We start from the raw sequence: 5,785 nt of genomic DNA, 5'->3' as shown, positions 1-5,785 counted from the left end.
AAATAGATAAAATTCTAATTGTATTATGAAGCCTACGGAGTTAGACAACATATTTTGAGTGCCTGCAATGCAGTGGAATTCCTGGGCTGAATGGACAGTTAACATGCTGAGGTACCTGCCTATCTCCTTCTGAAAAAGCAGCCATTGAAAACCCTATGGAGCACAGTTCTACCCTGACACCCATGGGGTTACTGTAAATCAGAATCAACTAAATGGCAATTGTATTTGTTTGGCTTTTTCCTATATGAAATTCACTATTAGCCATTATTCCATTTTAATTTCAAATGCCAACACCAGTAATGTAAAGTGGAAGTCCACAGAGATTAACACAGAAACAAGTTACTTTTGTGATCACTCTTGTGTTTACTAGCATCATGCACTAGAAATTCACACTGCCCACAGGCTCAACGCCTGTGGTCAGATAACAAAGGAAAGACTTCCAAGAGTCACCAATAAAAATATTTCAAAGAGCAAAAGAAATAAAACTTAATAACAACATTTGAAACCAAAATAAAATAAATCACAACCATAGTATAGAGTCCATGGACCCCATAAGGAATTTTGCCACTTAAAGGAAGAATAGAACAGAAATTCTTGAAAAATTTTCACAGTCCCAAGGCTGGAAATTCAAAGTACCACATCAAGAATTCAGCACCAGATTGCAAGCCCTGAGGGAAAGGACATACTGTGGGTATCAGCTCTAGGCCAAGCGAATTGGCTCTGTAGCTCCATTGCACCAGCAACTATTAAATGTCTTTGTGAGAAATTAAAAAAAAAAAAAAAGACTCTATCAATCATCAGAAAATCAAGACTGGAAATCTAGACCTTAAAAATAAAATATTAGGTCAGTAACTCAAGAGAAGTTGCTAAAAATATACTGCTACATAAATACAGCAGTATGCATCAGCTGAATATGTAGAACAAAGAGAACATGCCAGATAAAATCCAACTCATGAATGAGATGTAGCTGCATATATCTGCACAAGTAACAATAATTTACATTTTTGTGAACTATAGAATAAATCATATTTGTGCTTATCACTGTGTTGTATTGCAGTGTGATCTTCTAATTACTCCTAATGCAATTCTGTTTTCCTCTCTGTGGAGATGAATGTGCTTTGGTTTAACTACACATATCTGAGCCACCCTGCTACACCTACTAGCAGTGTGGCTCAAAGTTTGTTTTGAGCAGTTTGATGTCATAATCACCAGGGTCATAGACCCTGCAATGAGTATATATACATCCAGGAATGTCAAGGATTCTATTTTGTCGGTGATTTTGTCTGCTCTGATCGGCAGCATCACTAGCATGGAAAGTAAGGAAGAACAAGTTCCTTCCCGTTGAGCTGCTAAGGTAGGACTAAGTCCTAGATGAATAATCTTGTGCTGCAGATTTTTTTTTTAGCTTAATCTAATTTAATTATGGATTGTTATAATATCTGTAAGATACATCCAGGGATCAGTTTAGCACCAATGAAACAAACAAGACTCTTCTAATTTTTTAATCCTTCCTCCATCCCCCTCCGCCCCACTGTTATGATCTCAGTCCTACCTCTCAAATCCTGCTAGACCAGTATACTTTCAATAGGGAATTCAGGATAGAAAAAAATCCCTTGGAAACAGTAATGGGAGTAACGATTCCAGGAGGGTAGGAGAAGAAAAAGGGGAGGAAGGGGGAAAGGGAAAATGGATAGCAATGATGGTGGAATAACCCCCCTCAAGGGAGATAAACACCAGGATAGTAGGTGTAAGGATAGAATGAGCAGTGTAAGTTAGGTGTAAATAATAATAATACATAATATAAAAAACGGTTTGCAGGGATGGTAGGGTGGGGGAGGGAGGGAATAAAGAGGAGCTGATATCAAAGGGCTCAAAAGAAAGATAATGTTCTGAAATTGGTGATGCCAACATTTGTACATGTCCACTTGATATAATGAATGTATGGATTATTATAATATATGTAAGAATGCCCAATAAAATGATTTATTAATTTAAAAAATCCAACTCATGGTGATGCTGTGTTTTCTAGAGTAGAACCACAGGGTTTTCAGTGGCTAATATTTTGGAAGTATGTCAGAATCACCACTTGTACACTCATATAGATGAGGTTCTAACAAGTTGAGTATAAAGTGTTGGATTCATAGGCATCAATGTTTAACTGATCAGCAACGGAAGTCTGTAATTATTATCTGTACTTATTGTTTTCTTCTTATTCTTTTTTTTTTTAAAGATCACACATGGCAGAGATTTTTATTTATTTATTTTTAAAATACTTTTATTGGGGGCTTTTACATCTCTTATCACAATCCATACCTTCATCCATTGTGTCAAGCACATTTGCACATATGCTGCCATCATCACTTTCAAAATATTCTTTTCCCATTTGAGCCCCTGATATCAGCTACCCATTTCTTCCCCTTCCTTCCCCCGCCCAGCCTCCCTTAAAGGTTTGAAGATAAACAAGAAGCCATCTACCTCAGAAACAACAAAGCCACATGGACAAAGCACACCAGCCTGTGTGATCATGAGGTGTCAATGGGATCAGGTATCAGGCATCTAGGACCCAGAACAAAACCATACCCAGGTGAATGATATGGGGGTGGAGGCAGGGCATGGAGTGGAGACCAAATGCCCATCTGTAGACAATTGGACATCCCCTCACAGAGGGGTCACAGGGAAGAGATGAGCCAGTCAGGGTGCCGTATAGCACTGATGAAACACACAACTTTCCTCTGGTTCTTTGGTGCTTCCTTCACCCCACTATCATAACCTCAATTCTACCTTACAAATTGGATTAGACCAAAGCATTCACACTGCTATAGATAAGAGTCTGCAATACAGGGAATCCAGGATAGATAAATCCCTCAGTGCCAACAATGAAAGTAGAGATACCAGTAGGATTAGGGGATGGTGCGGGGAGAAAGGGGAAATTGACTCACAAGAATCAAACTAGAACCCCCTCCCAGGGGTACATATAAGAGAAAAGTGGGTGAGGGGTAATGAAGGATGATGTAAGATATGGAAATAATAATCTATAACTTATCAAGGGTTTCTTATTATTGTCTATAAATTATATTGTGCTGCTCTGAGCCCTAGTGCCTAGGATTCCTGGGATGAACTATAAGCTGTGTTGATTTGAAGTGTCACTCTGTGGTTGCAGAGCCGACTAGATCTCTATTCTGATTTCTATCACTTTCTATTTCCTTATAATCTCTAATTATCTTTGAACCACATCTGATTTGGTTAAGACAACATATTTTAAATTTCCTTGGTATATTAATTTTTAAAAAGCAAACTTTTCTATTGTGATTGACCGAAGGTTTAAAAAGCAAATACATTTTCCATAGTGGTCGTTACATAATCTGTTGTCAATTTGAGATTTACGAGTGAAGGGGTGAAGTTTAGCCTGTTCATCAGTTCCTAGTTTGATGACCTCATTTGGAGGTGTTAAAGAAATAAATAGCTCACTGGGGGCAGAACTTAGGCTCACTCCCTGGGAGACACTGCAGTTGACAAGCCACATGAAGACAGGCTGATGGCAGGCAGAGCCTCAGATCTGGAGAAGCCACGTGGAGATCCCTGCCAGCGCTGAGATGCTTACAACACCACTGGATTCACAAGACTTGCCACCCACTGGCCTGTGATCTTCCTGCATTCGGCGTCATTGCATGTATTTCATGAGTATGAAGGAGGCTTTATAGATTGGTATTGGACATATGGGCTAATATCAGACTTACAGACTTGATCTGGACTGGGCTGGGCTGTTTCTCAATATTCAATTGCTCTTGTATATAAAGCTCTTTCTTATACACATATGAGTGTCTATGAATCTGTTTTGCTAGTCTACTCGGACTAACACATCCCTTCAATAATTCATACATGTTTTGTTGCATATAACTGGTTACAATCATATAACATAGCATCATATGCCCCAGTTCTACTCTGATGAGTTTATTTTGTTTCTTTTCCCATTCCTCTTAATTTCCTAATCCTTCCAGTCTTCTAAACTTTGTCCTTGAGAAGAGTGCTACCTTTTTCATCTAGAATGGCTGATTATCTAAGGAGTGTATACCACTCTAATGTTACCATTCACTTTACATACATATGTGCGTGTGTATGTGTGTGTGTTTGGATAGGTTTATATAGTAAGAAGAAATACAACAGGTAATTAGTCCACACAGCAGTACAGGGGGCCCAATCCACCTCACTTTTGTGGGAGTGTTAATAAACTGACGGTCCTTCCTACTCACCCCTGCCACTGGTCCAAGGTCAAGGAAGCAGACAACTAAGTGACCGGCTGGAAGTATGGGGTCTGCCACAGGCAGCAGAACTCACAAGGTGGGGCAGCAACACTAGGAAGATAAAATGTGGAGGAGAAGGAAGGGCCAGTAGCAGCAGCTTAGAGAAGCAAGTCAAGATGGAGCCTCAAGACAGTGATGCACGGCATGGCTACATGATCCTCCATAATCCACAGATTGGCTTGGCCCACAGGTAGCATAGAACACAGTTGAGGCAAAGCAGCTAACTCAGGCAGCAGGGTGCTGCTCAGGGAGAAAGAGCTCATTCACTTCTTTAAAGCTGTCTGATGTGACTGAACATTGAGACTCAAGGATGAGATTAGTTCCAAGTAATACTGGTCTTTTTCAGATCTTGAATTTTGTTCCACTTTTCCTCAGTCTATCAAGAACCTTCTAATGAGATCACTTTTAGAACTATTGGTAGTGATATGACATTATATGGTTCTTCTGGCCTCTGGATTGTGGAGGCTAAGCTTTCCATATTCCATTTATTATTTTGACTAATTGTTTCCATGTAACTTTTATTTTCTTCACTCTTCTTGCTCAAACAGGAAGACATCAATAGTTGCATCATAGGTGGTTGTACACAAGTTGTTATGACCCCAGTCATTAAGCAGCTACATTCTATAATGTAGGATATAGAATTGTTGTGGTGGACTGTGTTGTGCTGACCTTGATGTCTCCTAAGACAAGGGTCCTGAGTAATTCCTCAAAGATATTAGGTTATGATTAAGAAGTTTTCATAATTTTGCCCACTGTATACTCTAGTATATTCATAGATACATTTGCAGCATATGTAAGTACTAATGTAAAAATACCCTCTGTCAAATCAGTATATATATATTGATATATACAAGTTCCATTCTCCTGTCCACACTTGTTAATTTTACATGTGTCTCTATATCCACTATTGTTATTACTGTTATTTCAGGATTGTGTATATAATAGCATTTATCTCTATTTTCTTTAATTCTTGTACTTCCCACTACCTTCCTATACCTTGATAATTTTTTTCTGACCTCCCTTTATTGTATTTTGCTGCCCCCATTCATCCAACTTTATATGCACTTGCCTCTAGTTTGAAATTTACCCCTCCCACCCCAAGTGGGTAAACCTGGATCCCTGGTAGCACAGTGGTTACGGATTGAGGTGCTATTTGCAAGGTCAGTCGATTGAAACCACCAGTTGCTCCATGATAGAATGGTGGAGCTTTCTATTTCTCTAAAGCGTACAGTTTTGGAAAAGCATAGGGGCATTCTATCCTGTCCTATAGGAACACTATGAGTTGGCATCGACTTGATGCCAGTGGGTTTGGTCTTTGGTAACCCAGGTACCAGCAAAGAATGTCTCTTTTGTGTAACTTTGTATAACAGTGGTCTTATATATTATTGATCTCATTGTGAATATTTTAAATGGTACTATTTTCTTACATTTCACAGTTCTAACTTGAGATTCCACAGTCTGAACTATTAATTTAACTCACCAAT

The sequence above is a fragment of the Echinops telfairi genome, unplaced genomic scaffold (assembly GCF_000313985.2).
Source record: "Echinops telfairi isolate 266 unplaced genomic scaffold, ASM31398v2 ScPeMD7_7462;HRSCAF=8500, whole genome shotgun sequence".
NCBI classification, from domain to species: domain Eukaryota; kingdom Metazoa; phylum Chordata; class Mammalia; order Afrosoricida; family Tenrecidae; genus Echinops; species Echinops telfairi.
This window is presented reverse-complemented; position numbering follows the sequence as displayed.